At 42.2% G+C, this 22,620-nt stretch overlaps 2 protein-coding genes across 2 annotated transcripts in view; both read right to left on the bottom strand.

Moving 5' to 3' along the window:
- Positions 1-20,777, bottom strand: part of LOC311043231 (H-2 class II histocompatibility antigen, I-E beta chain-like) — a gene marked incomplete at its 3' end in the record, with an annotated part of 48,768 nt that extends 27,991 nt beyond the window's left edge. The window contains exon 1 of the mRNA XM_084054407.1: positions 20,705-20,777. The remainder of the gene's footprint in view (positions 1-20,704) is intronic.
- Positions 1-22,620, bottom strand: part of LOC311044503 (uncharacterized protein) — a 253,501-nt gene that overhangs the window by 153,887 nt on the left and 76,994 nt on the right. The gene's annotated exons all lie outside the window — the stretch shown is intronic.

Here is a 22,620-nt window from a genome sequence, read left to right on the forward strand (position 1 = left end):
TTCACTTCTTACACAAGCACGTTGTTTTGTGTATGTTTTATAGTTTTATACACTTTTATACATAAAACAAATAAACAAAGTTTAGTCAAAATAAAGAGGAAGTGAACCTGGGTGTGTGGGAGGAGTCTAAAGATCATCATTGGTTGTCGGCACCAGAATACGACCTGATAGAAGAAGAAGAGAGACAGTTAAAACACACACACAAATAAATCCTATGTGTACTGTAATGTGTGTATTTCTCCATAAATATGCACAATAACACAACAACACAATAACATTAGGGTTCAGTCATCAGAACTAATGTGAACATTTGACTCTTATTTAGGACTAAATGTAACACTGATGTATTAAAGCTAAATGTGACAACATAGAACACACTTTGACCTCTAACTAGGTCGTCTAAACTGCTCTAAACCGGTTAAGGTTCTAAACCAATATAAACCAGTTTAGGTTGTGGCTTTACATGTTTGTTTGTTTGTTTGTTTGTTTGTTTGCATTTCTGTGAGGGTTCCACATGTCATGTGATCCTCTGTTGATCTGACCTCATTTCTTCCACTGGTAGTATAATAATTAATGAAACAGGTTAATTAAACATGTTAATTATACATGTTAATTAAACATGTTAATTAAACAATAATAATACTAATCACCTAAAAACTAATCACCTCGTTTCTTCCACTGGAAGTAGATGAATCCAGACAGGAACAAGACCAGACCCAGAACCAGACCTGATGCTCCCATGGCCACCTTGTTCTTCACTGACTCTGGCATGGAGAAATCTGACAATACAATGAATATATTAATTATATTATATTATATTATATTAATTATATTATATTATATTATATTATATTCAGACCTTTATAATTGATGATTATCTGCAGACATTAGTAAACTAAGCTGTTCGATGTTTTTACTTTCAGCAAAACAAATATACCTTCAGGTACAAATAGAGAATAATCATTTAACCCTTAAAACAGAGTGTAGTGTAAAACATTACAGTAGATTACAGTAGATTACAATAGATTACAGTAGAATACAGTAACTGACCCCAGTCCATCTTGATAGGCGCGGTCAGGCTGGGATGTTCCACCATGCATGTGACCTTCTCTCCTGATCTGTAACACACACACACACACACACACACACACACACACACACACACACACACACACACACACACACACACACACACACACACACACACACACACTACAATTAGGCACCATCGCATTAGACCGTTATAGGCAATAAGATAAGTTTATAATATATATTTTCATGATATTTAAAATAATCATGAAGTAGAATGTGTCCATGTGGATCTGCTCAGAGCTGAAGCGGCCCCTCCTCCCCGCCCGGTCTGGCAGTGAGTGAGCAGCTGTTAATTAGCACTAACATTAGGACAGATTGTGAAAGTAGCCGATCTACACGCTGAAACGCCCCGCGATTCAACACATTGATCCATTGTTCTTTTAATATTTAGTTTTTTGGAAAAAAAAACTGTTTGACTATGTTTGTGTAGGAGCGTGAATGCCCCGCTGGGCTCTCCTCTGTTCTAGTGTTTATTGTGTATTCCACTATTCCCTCCCCAATGCAGGAAAAATAGGAAGGCAAGAGGCAGAAGAAACTTAGTAACGAGATACACACGTAATAGAGTATTCCTGTGTGTGTATTCATGTATAACGTGCTCGTGTGCAGGTCTCTGTGTGCGTTCGTCATGCGTGCACGATGACGAGCTTGATGCGTGGTTGTGTCTGGAGTGGACTGGTGATAAACATGGTGAGGAATTGTGTGTGTGTGTGTGTGTGTGTGTGTGTGTGTGTGTGTGTGTGTGTGTGTGTGTGTGTGTGTGTGTGTGTGTGTGTGTGTGTGTGTGTGTGTGTGTGTGTGTGTGTGTGTGTGTGTGTGTGTGTGTGTGTGTGTGATTTAATATTAGCCTACCAATCAATGGGCCATTTTCACTAAGTGAGTAACACTTGTTTTATTTTTAAAGAATATATGTATAGGTGTCTATTAGGTGTGTATTTCTATGTGTAGGTGTCTGTTATGTGTGTACCTGGGTGTGTACTCCAGGTAGGAGTGGTACTGGTAGTACCAGTAGAGGTGTGTATTTCTATGTATAGGCGTCTGTTAGGTGTGTACCTGGGTGTGTACTCCAGGTAGGAGTGGTACTGGTAGTACCAGTAGAGGTGTGTATTTCTATGTATAGGTGTCTGTTAGGTGTGTACCTGGGTGTGTACTCCAGGTAGGAGTGGTACTGGTAGTACCAGTAGAGGTGTGTATTTCTATGTATAGGTGTCTGTTAGGTGTGTACCTGGGTGTGTACTCCAGGTAGGAGTGGTACTGGTAGTACCAGTCTCCATCAGACACATCGGCATAGGAGAGACCAGAGGTCAAAGGTTCTTGACCTCTCCACCAGGTCACCAGGATCACTTTAGGATAGAAGTCGTAGCTGCTGCACCTCAGCATGTGAGTGTGTTCACCACGACGAGGGGGAGTCTCTGACTTCAGTCTCACTTTGGGCTCCACTCCTAAAAAAGATGATTATTATTATTATCATTATACCAGTCATAGGAACATGTCATTAGCATTAATAATTGTATACCATTCAAATGAGATCCAAATGAGATCCACTCTTAAAAAAGATGATTATTATTATCATTATCATTATCATTATTAGCATTATCATTACCAGTCAGAGGAACATGTCATTATCATTAATAATTGTATATCATCCAAATGAGATCCAAATAATCCAGAAAGCCGCAAAACACTTGGTCTTCAACCAGCCAAAATGTTCACGTTTTCCGGCTCTCCCCCGTTCTCCTCTCCCTCCATTGGCTCCCAGTTGCTGCCCTCACAGAGTACTAAACACTGATGTTGGCCTACAAAGCAACCAAAGGTATGACACCCCCATATCTTCAAGCCTGATCCAACCCTACAACCCCTCCCTCTCACTCAGATCAGCTAACACAGGGAAGCTGTCAGAACCTTCTCTAAAACACCCTGGACAACGCTCCACACGTCCTAGACTCTTCTCCCTTCTCTTCATTGTTGACCTGGCATCCTATAGTTTGGATAGTTTCAATGTACAGATAATTGTTTTGTTTGATATTATACTGTTTAGACTGATGATAGGTTCTCAGTGTGTGATTCAACATCTGGAGTGAACATAGCTCCTGGCTGCTGGGTAGTGAGTATAGCATATTTCTTATCTAGCAAGTTACTAGCAGTGTAGTTTAAGTGCTTTGTTACTGGTGCTGTATTCTCAGCTTGTGTTAGTCTGTAGTTTCTATTTTTGTATTTGTGCTATAAGCTGTAGGCCATTGATACTCTGTGTGTGTCACACAGAGCACTTGAGGCAATTTCAGGTAGAACAGGCCACTTAATAGCCCTGTGCTAAGTGGCTGGGTGGGGCAGCACAGCTCCAAGGATTTAAAAGGCAGGCTGCTATAGTTTAACCTCAGTGTGTGATTCAACATCTGGAGTGAACATAGCTCCTGGCTGCTGGGTAGTGAGTATAGCATATTTCTTATCTAGCAAGTTACTAGCAGTGTAGTTTAAGTGCTTTGTTACTGGTGCTGTATTCTCAGCTTGTGTTAGTCTGTAGTTTCTATTTTTGTATTTGTGCTATAAGCTGTAGGCCATTGATACTCTGTGTGTGTCACACAGAGCACTTGAGGCAATTTCAGGTAGAACAGGCCACTTAATAGCCCTGTGCTAAGTGGCTGGGTGGGGCAGCACAGCTCCAAGGATTTAAAAGGCAGGCTGCTATAGTTTAACCTCAGTGTGTGATTCAACATCTGGAGTGAACATAGCTCCTGGCTGCTGGGTAGTGAGTATAGCATATTTCTTATCTAGCAAGTTACTAGCAGTGTAGTTTAAGTGCTTTGTTACTGGTGCTGTATTCTCAGCTTGTGTTAGTCTGTAGTTTCTATTTTTGTATTTGTGCTATAAGCTGTAGGCCATTGATACTCTGTGTGTGTCACACAGAGCACTTGAGGCAATTTCAGGTAGAACAGGCCACTTAATAGCCCTGTGCTAAGTGGCTGGGTGGGGCAGCACAGCTCCAAGGATTTAAAAGGCAGGCTGCTATAGTTTAACCTCAGTGTGTGATTCAACATCTGGAGTGAACATAGCTCCTGGCTGCTGGGTAGTGAGTATAGCATATTTCTTATCTAGCAAGTTACTAGCAGTGTAGTTTAAGTGCTTTGTTACTGGTGCTGTATTCTCAGCTTGTGTTAGTCTGTAGTTTCTATTTTTGTATTTGTGCTATAAGCTGTAGGCCATTGATACTCTGTGTGTGTCACACAGAGCACTTGAGGCAATTTCAGGTAGAACAGGCCACTTAATAGCCCTGTGCTAAGTGGCTGGGTGGGGCAGCACAGCTCCAAGGATTTAAAAGGCAGGCTGCTATAGTTTAACCTCAGTGTGTGATTCAACATCTGGAGTGAACATAGCTCCTGGCTGCTGGGTAGTGAGTATAGCATATTTCTTATCTAGCAAGTTACTAGCAGTGTAGTTTAAGTGCTTTGTTACTGGTGCTGTATTCTCAGCTTGTGTTAGTCTGTAGTTTCTATTTTTGTATTTGTGCTATAAGCTGTAGGCCATTGATACTCTGTGTGTGTCACACAGAGCACTTGAGGCAATTTCAGGTAGAACAGGCCACTTAATAGCCCTGTGCTAAGTGGCTGGGTGGGGCAGCACAGCTCCAAGGATTTAAAAGGCAGGCTGCTATAGTTTAACCTCAGTGTGTGATTCAACATCTGGAGTGAACATAGCTCCTGGCTGCTGGGTAGTGAGTATAGCATATTTCTTATCTAGCAAGTTACTAGCAGTGTAGTTTAAGTGCTTTGTTACTGGTGCTGTATTCTCAGCTTGTGTTAGTCTGTAGTTTCTATTTTTGTATTTGTGCTATAAGCTGTAGGCCATTGATACTCTGTGTGTGTCACACAGAGCACTTGAGGCAATTTCAGGTAGAACAGGCCACTTAATAGCCCTGTGCTAAGTGGCTGGGTGGGGCAGCACAGCTCCAAGGATTTAAAAGGCAGGCTGCTATAGTTTAACCTCAGTGTGTGATTCAACATCTGGAGTGAACATAGCTCCTGGCTGCTGGGTAGTGAGTATAGCATATTTCTTATCTAGCAAGTTACTAGCAGTGTAGTTTAAGTGCTTTGTTACTGGTGCTGTATTCTCAGCTTGTGTTAGTCTGTAGTTTCTATTTTTGTATTTGTGCTATAAGCTGTAGGCCATTGATACTCTGTGTGTGTCACACAGAGCACTTGAGGCAATTTCAGGTAGAACAGGCCACTTAATAGCCCTGTGCTAAGTGGCTGGGTGGGGCAGCACAGCTCCAAGGATTTAAAAGGCAGGCTGCTATAGTTTAACCTCAGTGTGTGATTCAACATCTGGAGTGAACATAGCTCCTGGCTGCTGGGTAGTGAGTATAGCATATTTCTTATCTAGCAAGTTACTAGCAGTGTAGTTTAAGTGCTTTGTTACTGGTGCTGTATTCTCAGCTTGTGTTAGTCTGTAGTTTCTATTTTTGTATTTGTGCTATAAGCTGTAGGCCATTGATACTCTGTGTGTGTCACACAGAGCACTTGAGGCAATTTCAGGTAGAACAGGCCACTTAATAGCCCTGTGCTAAGTGGCTGGGTGGGGCAGCACAGCTCCAAGGATTTAAAAGGCAGGCTGCTATAGTTTAACCTCAGTGTGTGATTCAACATCTGGAGTGAACATAGCTCCTGGCTGCTGGGTAGTGAGTATAGCATATTTCTTATCTAGCAAGTTACTAGCAGTGTAGTTTAAGTGCTTTGTTACTGGTGCTGTATTCTCAGCTTGTGTTAGTCTGTAGTTTCTATTTTTGTATTTGTGCTATAAGCTGTAGGCCATTGATACTCTGTGTGTGTCACACAGAGCACTTGAGGCAATTTCAGGTAGAACAGGCCACTTAATAGCCCTGTGCTAAGTGGCTGGGTGGGGCAGCACAGCTCCAAGGATTTAAAAGGCAGGCTGCTATAGTTTAACCTCAGTGTGTGATTCAACATCTGGAGTGAACATAGCTCCTGGCTGCTGGGTAGTGAGTATAGCATATTTCTTATCTAGCAAGTTACTAGCAGTGTAGTTTAAGTGCTTTGTTACTGGTGCTGTATTCTCAGCTTGTGTTAGTCTGTAGTTTCTATTTTTGTATTTGTGCTATAAGCTGTAGGCCATTGATACTCTGTGTGTGTCACACAGAGCACTTGAGGCAATTTCAGGTAGAACAGGCCACTTAATAGCCCTGTGCTAAGTGGCTGGGTGGGGCAGCACAGCTCCAAGGATTTAAAAGGCAGGCTGCTATAGTTTAACCTCAGTGTGTGATTCAACATCTGGAGTGAACATAGCTCCTGGCTGCTGGGTAGTGAGTATAGCATATTTCTTATCTAGCAAGTTACTAGCAGTGTAGTTTAAGTGCTTTGTTACTGGTGCTGTATTCTCAGCTTGTGTTAGTCTGTAGTTTCTATTTTTGTATTTGTGCTATAAGCTGTAGGCCATTGATACTCTGTGTGTGTCACACAGAGCACTTGAGGCAATTTCAGGTAGAACAGGCCACTTAATAGCCCTGTGCTAAGTGGCTGGGTGGGGCAGCACTCCCCGGCAGACAATTAGCAATCAAGCTAAGTGGTTTTAAACCAGCGCTGGAAGCGGCAGCTTTCAAAGCGGCCAGTCGAACGAAGGCTAGACGAACAAAGGCAGCTGCAGGCGACTTTGTCAAAGCGCGACTTAGTCAATGTAAGACCTGGACCATTGAGTGCTTCTTCTATATATAGGGGTGTGATAGATATAGTAGTGTGTTTATGTTTAGTGATCTACAATGTGCTTTCTCCCTATTCCTGTCCTCTCCTCTTCCTGGCGGTCGCAAAAACACTGGGTTACACCCAGATGTCGCGAGACCGCTAATCTAATCTATCCTACTATTTCAACTCACGTCGAGCAAGTGGTAACAGGGGGGCTCTGGAATTGCCGCTCGGCTGTGGTGGAAGGCAAAGTTGCTTTCATCACAGGCTACGCATCCGGGCTCTCCCTTAACTTCCTTGCCCTGACTGAGACTTGGATCCCACCAGAAAACACTGCTACACCCGCGGCTCTGTCAGATGTGTTCTCTTTCTCTCACACTCCCAGAGGCGTGCGGATAGGTGGTGGTGCTGGTCTGCTAATTTCCAGAAAATGGAAATACTCTCCTGTCTCACTGTCACAATTCTCTCCTAACTCTTTTGAATATCACATGGTCACGGTTTCTCATCCAGTCAAGCTCACCATTGCAGTTGTTTATCGCCCACCGGGCTCTGCTGGTGGCTTCCTGGAGGAACTCGACCATCTAGTCTCTCACTTCCCGGTCGACGGCTCTGGAATCATCCTTCTGGGTGACTTCAACCTCCCGACCGAGAAGCAGCTAGACCCACTACTGTCGTTTCTCGCTGCCTTCGACCTAGTCCTTTCCCCATCTCCCCCTACCCACGAGAAGGGCAACCAACTGGACCTGATCTTCACCAGAGGCTGCTCTACTGCTAACCTGTCCGTCACTCCTCCTCCCAGTGAAAAGGGTAAGAAACTCTCTGATCACTACCTCATGTCTTACTCTCTCTCTCTCTCCTCCCCCCCCCCACAGCCCCTCCCTACCCACATGATTTCCTCACGTCGCAACCTTCGCTCACTATCCTCCTCTGATCTTTCCTCCTCTGTCCTCTCTGCTCTCCCTGCCCCCGAATCCTTTGCTCTACTATCCCCCGATACTGCCACTGATCTTCTTTTCTCTACTCTATCCTCTTCCCTGGACCATCTCTGTCCCCTCACCACCAGGCCTGCACGCCAAACTCCACCTGCACCCTGGTTGTCGGACTCAGTGCGTACTGAGAGACGGAGCCTAAGAGCAGCTGAGCGTAAATGGAGAAATGGCAACCTCCCGGAGGACCTTCTTACCTTCCAATCTCTCCTTTCTACCTTTTCCTCCTCTCTATCAGCTGCTAAAGCTGCTTTCTTCTGCACTAAAATTCAGGCTTCTGCTTCTAACCCTAAAAAACTCTTTGAAACTTTCTCCTCTCTCCTGCAACCACCTCCCCCTCCTCCCTCCTCCCTCCTCGTCCCTGACGATTTCGCCAACTTCTTTGACAAGAAGGTGAACGATATCCGATCCTCATTCCCTCCTCCCCCGGCTGGTGCCCTGCGCACTACCCACACCCGTCCCTCTTCCACCCTCCCCTCTCTAGCTTCATCTACTCCTCTCTCCCCCCCCTCCACCTCTCTATCCCACTTTTCTCCCCTTTCTCCTAACGAGGTCCTTCTCCTTGTTACCTCTAGCCGCCCCACCTCATGCTCTCTGGACCCTGTCCCATCCCCTCTGCTGCAGTCCACTGCACCTGAACTTCTTCCCTTCTTAACCCACCTTATTAACACCTCTCTGACATCTGGTTACTTTCCCTCTACTTTCAAGACTGCCAGAGTCACCCCCCTCCTCAAGAAACCGACACTTGACCCCTCTGAAGTCAAGAACTACAGGCCGGTTTCCCTTCTATCCTTCCTATCTAAAACTCTCGAACGTGCTGTGTTCAAACAACTGTCCTCATATCTCCACCAGAACAACCTCCTGGACTCCAACCAGTCTGGGTTCAAAGTGGGTCACTCGACAGAGACTGCCCTCCTGGCAGTGGCGGAGTCACTCCATACCGCTAGAGCGAACTCTCTCTCCTCTGTCCTGATACTCCTGGACCTGTCTGCAGCGTTCGACACAGTGAACCATCAGATCCTCCTCTCCACCCTCGAGGGGATGGGTGTCTCAGGCTCTGCACTCTCCCTGTTTGCATCCTACCTGACGGGTCGCTCCTACCAGGTGATGCTGGGAGGGTCTGTGTCAGAACCACACAGGCTCACTACTGGGGTTCCCCAAGGCTCGGTTCTGGGTCCTCTTCTCTTCTCTCTCTACACTACATCTCTTGGTGCTGTCATCCGCTCCCATGGTTTTTCCTACCACTGCTATGCCGATGACACCCAGCTGATCCTCTCATTCCCCCCCTCTGACACACAAGTGGAGGCACGCATTGCTGCTTGTCTGGCTGACATCTCGGAGTGGATGTCGACGAACCACCTGAAGCTCAACCTGGACAAGACCGAGCTGATGTTCATCCCGGGGAAGGGCTGTCCTCACCGAGACATGGCCATCACCATTGAGAACGCTGTGGTGACGTCAACTCGGACTGCGAAGAATCTGGGTGTGACCCTGGACGATCAACTGTCGTTCTCGGCTAACATCGCATCAGTGACACGGTCCTGCAGATTCCTCCTCTACAACATCAGGAGAATTCGGCCCTTCCTCACGGAGAAGGCAGCCCAGGTGCTCATCCAGGCTCTTGTCATCTCCCGCCTGGACTACTGCAACTCCCTCCTGGCTGGCGCTCCGGCATCTGCCATCAGACCCCTGGAGCTTGTTCAGAAAGCTGCGGCTCGTCTGGTGTTCAACCGCCCCAAGTTCTCTCACACAACTATCCTTCTCCGTTCCCTGCACTGGCTCCCCGTAGCGGCTCGCATTCAGTTTAAAACCCTGGTGCTAGCCTATAGGGCAGTGAAAGGAACAGCTCCCTCTTACCTCCGGGTATTGGTCAATGCCCACAACCCTACCCGACCACCCCGGTCTGCCACCAAGGGGCGACTGACTCCCCCGCCACTCAATGGTCCTTCTGGTCGATCGACACGGTCACGACTTTTTTCTGTTCTGGCCCCACAGTGGTGGAATGTACTTCCCACTGATGTCAGGACAGCAGAGTCACTGCCCATCTTTCGCCGCAGGCTGAAAACCCACCTCTTCAGGAAACACTACCCTTCCTCTTTGCCTGGCCTACTTGTTGTTAACTAGTTGTACGAATGCTTGTTTTATTGTTGAATTGTTTATTGGATCTTGTTTAGTCAATACAATTATTTGTTTTTAGCTCCTGCTCATTTGACTTAGCTATTTTGTCTCATCTGTTTAAGGAAATAGGTAGCTGATATATTGCACTTTTACCTTAGCGCTAGGTATGCTCTTGGTTGCTTGTTATTGCAGAAAATGCACTTATAACCTCTGATGATTAGTAGCTTTCGTTCCCTACCTTTGTTGATCGCACTTATTGTAAGTCGCTTTGGATAAAAGCGTCTGCTAAATGACTGTAATGTAATGTAATGTAATGTACTTGTGACTATTTCTATGAGATCAATCCCTAAAGAATGCTATTTGTTGGGTAGCTTGTCAATCAAGAGCAGGGGCAGGGAATGAATGCTATTGGATGTTTAGCTTGTCAATCAAATCATCCCGCCCCTCCTAGAGCATACCCTACTTGTATCATCAGTTTTAAAATAAAGTGGACCATAATTTACCAAAACACATGTCATGATGATTGAAAGAAGACTTTAAACTAGTGACTGGAAGCATATAGTATTTATGACAATGTTTATTAAGGTAAGAAAAGTAAGTCTAAAGTTCATCAAAAACCCATTCGCTTACATTGAGAGAATATTCTTTCTGACACCAGCAGGGGTAAAACAGTGACACTACAGGTCATTCATATGAACTGTCTCTTCAGTATTAGAGTCAATGTAAAAATATCAAGCTGGCCCCTTGGTGACACCACATGTTGTGAGCTTGTAGATCTGCTATTTCCACTGTGTGACAGCGTGTTAGGATACAGTATAAATCAGGCTTTAGTGTTTAAGAGGATTTGAAATGTTTCTCAGAATATTAACCCATTCAATCCGGGAACGCATCTGTGTCATTTTACATTTCTTTGGCTATTCAAAAATAGTCTACAAGCTCATAGCGCGGCACCGAATGCCACGCTATGAGCTTGTAGATCTGCTAAAAAAAATGAATCGTGAGAATGTGTGCAAATCTTTAAATATATATATTTTTAAAGCAAACATTTGTCAAATATGTTGTTCCAGGGACCCCCAGAAGCAAAGATTTGAGTAACAAATGTTCACTTAAAAATATATATTCAAAGATTTGCAAAAATGTTCACGATTTTTCAAAAATAGCAGATCTACAAGCTCATAGCGCGGCACTCGGTGCCGCGCTATGAGCTTGTATATCTGCTATTTTTGAATAGCCAAAGATATCTAAAATTACAGAGATGCGTCCCCAGATTGAATGTTTTTTTTTTTAGAGAGGGATAGTGAAAGTAGGCTGACAGGAAATGGGGAGAGAGGTGGGGGGTGACACGCAGCAAAGGTCGTCGGGAACGCTATCAGGCTGGCATTGCAGCCTGGGGTGTCTGGACCGTCACGCTACGGCCCAGACCAAGGGATGTTTTATAATCATTATCAGATCAATATTAACACCATTAATCATCTCTGAATATAATGATTTATTATGATGTCATGTTATAGTTTATGAGGTGATGAGTGTTGAGTGCTGCTCTGAGATCAGCTCACCTCTCTTGTTCAGAACAGCAGGGTAGTCGATCTCAATGCTGGCTTTGCAGAATCTCTCTCGTTCTGCTCTGATCCAAGCCAGTTCTCCAGGATCTTTATTCCAGAGCTCTGCGTTCTTCACACCAAACTCAGTGTATCCAACCCACTGATCTACTCTACTGTCCCACCTGATGATCTCATCACCATCGAAATTCATTGAGTATATGTACTGTATGTCCTTCAGCTCACTGGAGTTAAACACACAGCGGCGAGCCTCATAGTACACATATCCATCTGGAAATAGACAATTAAAAATGTGCAGTTTTATTATCATCTGTATAATATCAACACTAGGCTAACTGCCCCCTATCGGCCAAATATACATAAAGTCTAAAATAGGTTCATGTGTGTGTGCGTGTGCGTGTGTTTGTGCGTCTGTGTGTCTGTGTGTGTGTAATAGGAGGCAGGCGGGGCTACTAGCAGCAAGTGGTGGAAAAAGTACTCAAATGTTTTACTTAAGTAAAAGTATCAATTCTGCAATATAGAAATACTCTGTTACAAGTAAAAGTCCAGAATTCAAAATGTACTTGAGTAAAAGTACAAAAGTAAAATATACTTAAAGTATCGAAAATAAAAGTACTCATTGTGCAGAATGTCCCATTTCAAGTTTTCAAATGTATGAAAATCATTTGAAAATAGCAGATCTACAAGCTCACAATGCGTCGCATCACGACACATTGTGAGCTTGTAGATCTGCTATTTTCAAATGGCCAAAATGTATATAGGGCTGAAGTGGTTAATGAATGTTTTGTAATAATAATCAAAATCTACAAAGTAACAACTAAAGTTTTAAAGTAAATGTAGTCGAGTAAAAGTACAATATTTGGATCACAGATGTAGTGGAATAAAAGTAAAAGTATTGAAAACTGAAAGACTCAAGTAAAGTAGAAATACCTCAAAAATGTACTTAAGTACAGTACTTAAGTAAATCTACTCAGTTACTTTCCACCACTGCTAGCAGCCCACACAATGACTGCACCTCACTGTGAGAGACGAGGGAGCGTCTTCAGGTGAATGGAACAAGTGATTAAGAACCATTGTAAAAAACTAATTAAAGCACGTAACGGGCTAGCCCCGCCTTTCCTCAATGACCTCATCAAAGACTGCATTCCACCCAGACCCCTAAGGTCAGCTGATCAGTTACTACTGATTGAGCTCAGACTAAAAAATGGTCTAGAGGTGACCGAGCCTTCACTGTGGCCGCCTCGAGGCTCTGGAATAGCTTTCCCTTTAATATAAGAGCCTCTCAGTCCATAGACATTTATAAATCACTATTAAAGACCTACTTCTTTTCCCTGGCCTTTGAACACAGTTAAACAGTTACATCACAACCATTGTCTCTACCTCACTATTTTCTGCTATGCATATTTAATCGCTGCTTGTATTTTGTATTTTGTATTTTTGCACTGTATGAACTATAACATTGTTGTTTTGATGTGTTGTGCCTCTTTGGTTGGCCTTGGTCATTGTAATGTGCTCTATATAAATAACATTTGAGTTGAGTTGAATGTCATTGTCTCCGCCAGGCCGAAAGGCATGGCGAGAGAGTATGTTTTGGCCCCTGTCCGTCCGTCTGTCCGTCCTTCTGTCTGCGACCAGCTAATCTCTGCCACCATTGGCCCGGTCGCTGTGAAACTGCACACACACTCCCTGGATGCCACAGCAGAACCTCTGACCCACATTTTTCAGATCAGCCTGTCATAGCGCCACCATGAGGCCGACTTTTGCTAAACACATTTTTTTATATTACTCCTACAGACTTTGTCCGAAAAACACGCAAATCGGTACACAGTATCTCCATAGCCATGTGATCAACACGGATCTGTCTGATTTTCCACATTCCATCCTGATTGGCTAAAATTGGCTTCCAAAGTCTGCAGGATTGGTTCATTTCGAACAAAATGCCTCAAATCATGAACGCAGCATGCGATTTTTGTGAAATTTTCCACGTAGATTCCCACTTGGCCCAGGAAGAAATGCCACTTGAAAACGTTCAAATAAGCCTCATGGTGGCGCTATAACACGTTATATAACTATAACTGCACCGATCTGCGTGAAACTTTGCACGCACACTCCCTAGAGGCCAAGGAAAAACCTTTGCCCTGCATTTTTCACATATGCCTTTTAGAGCGCCACCAGGAGGCTGAGTTTTGTAAAACACATGTTTTGCTCTACTGCTTCAGATTCTGTCCAAAAATCACGCAAATCGGTACACAGTATCTCTATAGTCATGTGATCAAGATGGATGTGTCCGATATTTCATATTCCATCCTACTTGGCTAACATTGGCTTCCAAAGTTTGCAGGATAGGTCCATTTGAACAAAATTCCTCAAATCGTGCGAGTTCCGTGAAATTTTACCTGACCTGGCGGAGACTTGTGCTCTGAGGGGCTTCTATTTTTTTTTATTTCTTTGGCTATTCAAAAATAGCAGATATACAAGCTCATAGCGTGGCACTCGGTGCCGCGCTATGAGCTTGTAGATCTGCTATTTTTTTTAAATCATGAAAGTTTGAGCAAATCTTTGAATATATACTGCTCAAAATAATGAAGGGAACACTTTGATGCCTTAATTCTTTTGAGCAGTTTGTGTTAGCAGTATGTACACAGTTCATGAAAACTCTAAATAAATAATAGATCAAAGTGTTCCCTACATTTCTTTGAGCAGTTATATATACTTTTAAAGCAGACATTTGTAACTCAAATCTTTGCTTCTGGGGATTCTACAAATGTCTTCTAAATCCTAAGAGTTAAAAAAAAAAGTAGCAGATGTACAGTAAGCTCATAGCGCAGCAGTCGGTGCTATGAACTTGTAGATCTGCTATTTTTGAACAGCCAAAGAAATCTAAAATGACAGATATGTGTTCCCGGATTGAATGGGTTAAAGATTTACATTCATGTTAAATATATTCAACCGTTTTAGTTAATAACTATTGTGTTCATAGTATTCATGTACCTTTCACTGGTGGTTTCTTCAAGGCAGTGAGAATGGTGTCCAGCTGGGCTTTGCAGTGGTGCTGCTGACCCACAGCTGTTGCATAACCTCCTGCCGAGGTCATAGGATCTACAAACGGAGGCAGAGGGTACACCATCTTCCCTTTGTTGAAGTCTGCATAGAACAACACTTCACCATCCAGTGCCTGCATCCACTCTTTATATGAGTCTTTAACTGTGTCTGAACAGCCAATGAGATTAATGTTCTCATGGAACACTGGAAATAAAACAAAGATGACATTAAATACAACAACAAACTTCTTCATCATCATCATCATCATCATCCTCATCATCATCATCATCATCTTCATCATCATCATCATCATGTTAAACAGTCATGTTTGGTTCTAAAGGTGAATATTAGAAGTATCTTCCTGTCAAACATTTTATTCAACAGATTTAAATGTTTTTATAATATTATGAAACAGATTCATAATGATTTATTTCAGGATGTGAACATAACATTATATAATATAATGTAATATAATATACAGTGGTGGAAAGTGTACTCTAATTCTTTACTTAAGTAAAAGTATCAATACTGCAATGTAGAAATACTCCGTTACAAGTATAAGTCCAGAATTTTTAATTTACTTGAGTAAAAGTACAACAAGTATTGGTGTCAAAATACTTAAAGTACCAAAAGTAGAAAGTACTCATTATGCAGAATGTCCCATTTCACACGTTTTCAATTGTATAACAATCTTTTGAAAATAGCAGATCTACAAGCTCACAATGCGTCGCATCGCGACACATTGAGATGGTCTAAATGTATATAGGGCGGAAGTGTATGTTTTGTAATCAAAATCTACAAAGTAACTAGTAACTAAAGTTTTCAAATAATTGTAGTGGAGTAAAAGTATAATATTTGCTTCTGAGATGTGGTGGAGTAGTTAAGTAAAAATACTGAAAATTGTACTTAAGTACAGTACTTGAGTAAATTGTTGAACATATGGAAATGTATTATAAAGTAATTTATGTTGAACAGCTCACTTTAGGATATAAGCTTTAAATTATTTCATCACTTGATTTGCCTAAAGAAAGAATATGATATTGACTGACAGGTTGAAATGATGCTGAGGTTTACTGGAAGACTTGCAGCAGAAAGAGACCTTTTGTGGTTTGTCCCAAGATTTGATAGATTTAATGCAAACGTGAATCATTTGATTTTCTCATGTATTTAACCTGATGTTATTAATGATTTAATGTATAATTGCTGATAATATGCAGTATAATTGTATTTACTGAATTATGCTCAAGTATAAGACACATCTTGGGGGAAATTTAACCCAGTTTAACCCCCCCCCCCCCCCCTGACATGCTGACAATGTCGGTGCAAGGTGCAAAGTAAGCGTTTTTTGTGTGTGATGGCTGTTGAAAAAGACACAAAAGACACATACACACACACTGACTTCTAAGAATCACGCCTACGTGCACACACATACACACACACTGACTTTCTTAACTTTCAAAGAATCACCAACGTGCACACCTACGTGCACACACATACACACATTATTATACCTATTTATAATAAATAATATTAATAATTGGTATTATACATTTTTGGAACTATCACATTTACACTGGCCTGTATTTCAGGCTGAATGAGATCTAAATGGAACCTCCTCCTTTTTAATCTAAATTCTAAATGAGTTTAGGACAAGCCTAAATTAATGCATTTGTAAATCTGACCAGACAGACATGAAACATTCCTAGATGTCATTTATATTTATATTTGTATTGTTAAATACACATCTGTAATCCCACTATGAACTGAGCAAATAAAGGGAAGCTTTTAATCTTCCAAAGAGCCTCATTTTCTGAGTTAGTGCTATAGAGATAAATAGACTAGGTTTCTTCTGAAGGACATCACCTGATACATTACTGATATAATACACACCTCATTCAGGTAGAGATCTGTATCTGATGCAATGACTTGTTTTGCAATGACTTTATGCTATGATGATGTGCAGTGGTTTTGCATGATGGTATAAATGTAAATATGGTTTGCATGGTTTGGCTCGCTATCCCTGTGTGACTAGACTTATAGGACCAATAGAAATTCCAAGTTGTAGGCATAGGATGAGAGTGAGTTTTGATAGGATGAGCATCAGTGCATTTCTCTAGACGGAGGAGTAGGACAGGTTGGTTCATTAGAGTCTTTTGAGTATTTTAACTGGTACAAGAGACATATAAGTGGACACTGAACGGTTGGTGGTCAAGTTGACATTTCTTCTGAAGCAGGCCAGTAGATTAAAGAGGTCCCTCTGTCCTCTGCTCTTCTTATAACTGTGATATCTCCAGGTCCATGTTGTGTCTTAAGTCAGGGACTGGACTACTGGGGGAGGTTTAGTTGTTACGGGGTCTACGGATGGTGTCCAGACTTAGACCAGAAATTAGCTGTAAATTCCCTGAAGGACACAGGCCTGCTAACGTGGTCGAGTGCTGGTTGCTTGTTTCTCTCACAGAATCTGGCAACACCGAGGACTAGCTTCATGTCGTTCTGCATGAACGGTAGCTCATAAGGGACATTCAGTGCATGTTTGAGTGTCAGGACACTGCATAATGAGAATTAGTAGGAAAAAAAGAACTTTGGAACTGCTAAAATAGGCATTTTTTTAAATCCGCATTACTCCATTATGCCAGTGGAAGGGGTCTCCAATGGACAACAGGGGCTTCTATTGCAAAAGTCAACTGCCCCTGGTATGTTGGTGAGTGATTAGCGACACATCAAAGCAAACACCTAAAATGACTGAAACTCTCCTTTAAAGCAAACATTTTTTACTAAAATCTTTGCTTTTGGGGGTCCCTGGAACTGAATATTTTGAGATGGGGTTCCATGGCCATATACATATCATTTTGGGGGTCCTTGACATGAAAAAGTTTGAGCACCACTGATATAGAAACATATGTTTTTCAGAAAACTGTTGGGATTTAGAAGACAATTTAGCAGAATCGGATCCTCAGGCCTCAATGGGTTAATTTAATAACATAAATATAATGTACTTACTTCCTGGGATCGCTTTGACATGAAGTACAGAGGAGAGGATGAGGAGGGTGGCTGTAATCTTCATCATCACTGATCAGAACTGAACTGAATTTAACAGATGAGAATAAACAGATGAGAATAAACAGATGATAATAAACAGATGAGAATAAACAGATCAGAACTAGAAAAAGTGCTCCTCGAAGCACAGGTGTCCGCCAGGTCAGGTAGGTTATTGTGGCCCAGCAATGTTCGGAATTCACCAACCAGGCTGGAATGTGTAAAATCAGGCGGATCGGACAGATCCGTCTTGATCACTTAACTAAAGAGATCATTTGTACTGATTTGTGTGATGTTTGGACAACATTTGTAGGAGTAATATTTAAAAAAATAATAATAATCGGCCTCCTGGTGGCGCTATAATAGGGCAATGTTGAAAGGGTGGCATTGGTTCCTCAACGTAGTGTGAATATGAGTGCAAAGTTTCACTGCAATCGGACGCTGCGTTCAGGATTTGCAACATTTTGTTCAAAACGGGCCACTCCTGCAAACTTTAGATGTCAATCTTAGCCAATGAGGATGGAATATGAAAAATCTAACAGATCCGTCTTGATCAAATGACTATAGAGACCATGTGTACTGATTTCCGTGAAATTTGGATACAATCTGAAGGAGTAATATCAAAAATAGTTTTATATAAGTCGGCCTCCTGGTGGCGCTATAAAAGCCAGATGTGAAAAATGCAAGGCAAAGGTTTTCCTTGGCCTCTAGGGAGTGCGCAAACAAAGTTTTACACAGATTTGTGCAGTTATAGGTAAAAATACGAATCGGCCTGTTATAGCGCCACCATGAGGCTGATTTGAACATTTTCAAGTGGCATTTCTTTCTCTGCCTAGTGGGAATGTGCGTGCAAAATGTCACGGAAATTGCATGCTGTGTTCATGATTTGAGGCATTTTGTTCAAAACGGAGCACTCCTGCAAACTTTGGAAGCCATTTTTAGCCAATAAGGATGGAATATGAAAAATCTGAAATATTCGTTTGATGACTATAGAGATACTGTGTACCGATTCGCGTGACGTTTGGACAAAGGAGTACTGTTAAAAAATGTGCTTTGCAAAAAGCGGCCTCCTGGTGGCGCTATAACAGGCCCATGTGAAGAAAAAAGGGCAGAGGGTCTGAATTGGCATCCAGGGAGTGTGTGTGCACAGTTTCGCTGTGATCCAGGCAACGGAGCCAGAGATTAGCTACACATTGAAATGTTGTCATATTGCAGGAATCATAACTACACATTGACATGTTGTCATGTCATATGAAAGCAGGAATCATAACTACACATTGACAGGTTGTCATGGCATATGAAAGCAGGAATCATAACTACATATTGACATGTTGTCATGTCATATGAAAGCAGGAATCATAACTACATATTGACATGTTGGTTGTAAAGTTTGACCCACCAGTTTAGGAGATATGGCTTATAGAGTGATGTGTAGCAGAGATACAGAGAGCTGAATAAACAGAACCTGAAAGGTTCACTTCTGTGATCTGTGACATTTTAACACCTATCCCAGAATGCATTGCTTGAAAGGTGGGGGTCTGAGAGGGCCCAGGTAGATGACAATTACAGCCACCACAATGTGATGGATAGGCCCCTGAAAAGTATGTGTGGTCACGTTTATGGCCAAGAGTAATTTTTTTTACTAAAAACGAATGGTTGGAATGGATTCAGGACCCCTGAAAACCTATAACTAGACATCCCAATTTGAATTGTTCCAGGTTTTTTTCCAGGCCCTCCGGGTACCCCAACTTTGATTGGCTCCCACAAAGTATCCCAAGGGAGTTGGGTTGGAACAAATAGACCCCTTAACAGACGACGTCACACTGATAAGAACCAGTATGCGTGCAACCAGTATGCGTGCAATGAAACCCATTCTGTCAGGTCTCGCTAGGACGCGCCTCACTAGCCAACACACAAGACGGGGAGGGGTGTGCTGAAACCAGCGCAACCCAAAACAACAGGTTGAGAATTTATTGCGTGAAACAATCACCTGTGCATCCAGTCTCAATGTTAGTAAACAAATAATTGGTCTATTGAGAGGTGTTTGTAGACACCTTTATGAACATGTTTGTGAAGAAAGATAGTTTTAAGCATTTATATTACAGATTGGTCAGACATTAGGCTGACTTTCCCTAACTAATTATCTAACCCAGTGCACAATACTACTAATAATAAAAAATAACACATTTAGCTCCTACTAGTGTTGTTAGGTAGAGTAAACCTGACTCTAGAACTACCAGAAGGGCCCTGATCATATGGGCTTAAATGACACAACATTTATGTGTGTGTGTGTGTCTGTCTGTCTGTCTGTCTGTCTGTCTGTCTGTCTGTCTGTCTGTCTGTCTGTCTGTCTGTCTGTCTGTCTGTCTGTCTGTCTGTCTGTCTGTCTGTCTGTCTGTCTGTGTGTGTGTGTGTGTGTGTGTGTGTGTGTGTGTGTGTGTGTGTGTGTGTGTGTGTGTGTGTGTGTGTGCGTGCGTGCGTGCGCGCGCGCGCGCGCGTGCGTGTGTTCAGCGTTGCTGGTAAAATGCTGTTCATGTTCATTAAACATCAATCTAAGCCTCATTACATCTCACTGCTAAAACCATCAAATGTCTTTAAAAACACACTGGTCATGTGATCAAAGTGTCACATGAGAGGTGTGTGTGTGTGTGTGTGTGTGTGTGTGTGTGTGTGTGTGTGTGTGTGTGTGTGTGTGTGTGTGTGTGTGTGTGTGTGTGTGTGTGTGTGTGTGTGTGTGTGTGTGTGTGCGCGCGTGCGTGCGTGCGTGCGTGCGTGCGTGTATGAATAAACTGTATGTATATTTGATATATCAATATAACAGTAAGTTATTCAGTATATAATCAACAGACATAATGTTTATTTATATTACACACTATAACACTATAGATATATATTTAATTTATCAAAAGATACACATAATGTATGTATAACAGTATAAATATACCGTATGTTTTAATAATATAAATATAACAATATAAATATACTCTAATATAAACTGCTCAAAAAAAATAAGGGAACACTTTGATCCCTTAATTGTTTTGAGTTTTTTCATGAACTGTGTACATAATGCTAACGAAAACTGCTCAAAAGAATTAAGGGATCAAAGTGTTCCCTTTATTTTTTTGAGCAGTATATTACAGATAAACAGATAAGAATTAACAGATCAGAATAAACACATGTTTACCTCAAGAGAAGTTCCGGAGTCTGAAAGAGAATGAAGGAGGACTCGTTTTATAGTTTAGAAGAATCAGCCAATCAGATTAAAGATATGATGTTACATCATCTGTTTCCAGAAAGACGACAGTCTGGATTATTGCACATAATCATGTATATAGCTGCTGCTTATGAACCTTATGTCTCCTTATACTGTACCTTATGCACCTTATGTCTAACCTCATGTGCATACTGTACCTTATGCACCTTATGTCTAACCTAATGCAAATACTGTACCTTATGCACCCTATATCTAACCTCATGTACACACTATACCTTATGCACCTTATGTCTAACCCAGGGGTCATCAATATGTCCGTACACAGACAAATGTGTCCGTGTCAAATTCTTCATTTACACACCATTATAATGTTCTTATTTTAATCATAAGACCCACTGAATGTCAAGTCTCTGGGTTTTCTTCAGAATATGTTTGGCTCTGATTTACTACGACACTATATATGACACATTAGGAGTCCTACTAGTGGTTCTCACATGTTTTATTTGCAAGGACCCCCATAACTCTGAGAGTGTACAAATGGAACCAAATGGACCCGTAAATATCTGGTCACTTCAGAAGAGAAAACCCAAATAAAATGCTCTCCACTCCACTGGTCTACTCTGCACATATGTATTATTATGCAGGGTGACAAGGGGGTGTGGTCTCTGAAGACCATATTCACACGGCGGCCATTTTATTATTAAGTTAATGAAATGCCACCCCGTTTCTTCAATGCAAAATGACAAAATGGCCACCATGTGAATATGCTCTATTATTTCCAATTCCATAGTGTAACACCAGTCAGAGTTCCATAGTTTTTGTGTCCACCCCCTCCCCACCCCCCCTTGTGACAAAATATTGCCCCCCCTCCTAACAGAGGCTAACATTGTGTGTGTGTATGTACGTATGTGTGTGTGTGTGTGTGTGTGTGTGTGTGTGTGTGTGTGTGTGTGTGTGTGTGTGTGTGTGTGTGTGTGTGTGTGTGTGTGTGTGTGTGTGTGTGTGTGTGTGTGTGTGTGTGTGTGTGTGTGCGTGTGTGTGTGGTTGAACCACTGAGGCCTCTGACTGGAAACTCAAATCTCGAAACTTGAATTTCACTTCCTGATTCACTCAGCAACCAATCAGAATGATTCTTTTATTAAACATCACCTGTTACTATAGAGACATGTTGAACAACCTGAGAGACAGACAGAGTGAGTGAGTGAGTGAGTGAGTGAGTGAGTGAGTGAGTGAGTGAGCGAGTGAGTGAGTGAGTGAGTGAGTGAGTGAGTGAGTGAGTGAGTGAGCGAGCGAGCGAGCGAGCGAGCGAGCGAGCGAGTGAGTGAGTCCACATCAGTCCAGAAATCCTTTTGACATTTCTATGCATCCAGTAGAATGAATGGTTATCAAAGTGAAAGTGTCAGTTATTAAGTCAGAGATGAGACGTACGGCATGGATTTATACTCAGAGGGCATTTCACTGCATTCAAGTTCAGGAGAGTTTGGAAAGGCAATTCTTTTGAACGCTGCCTTTAGGTACCACATGGAAAGCACTAAAGCAGGCGTTTACATTTCTTTCACCATTTAGTAAATATCTGGAGAGAGAGAGCACTTTTAGCAGATGGATAAAGGGGCGCGGTCTTGAGCCCCCTTTAACCCATTTTGGGCGGGAACCCCATATTTAAAGTGTTTCAGAAAACTTAGGTCAGGATTTAGAAGGTGTTTTTAGAATCGGTCTCAGGTCTAAATGGCTTAAAGGAGTAGTTCACCCAAAAAAGTACTTATTTTCTATCAATTACACCCCATGAAGCCTTGAATTCATGGAGATTTATTTGTTTTTGTCTCATTCCTGAGTCAATAATTTGATTACCGGTGGTCTCTCCGGTAGGAGACACAAATTCTCCTACC

This window comes from Gymnoscopelus microlampas, assembly GCF_963454915.1.
Source record: "Gymnoscopelus microlampas genome assembly, chromosome: 4".
NCBI classification, from domain to species: Eukaryota; Metazoa; Chordata; class Actinopteri; order Myctophiformes; family Myctophidae; genus Gymnoscopelus; species Gymnoscopelus microlampas.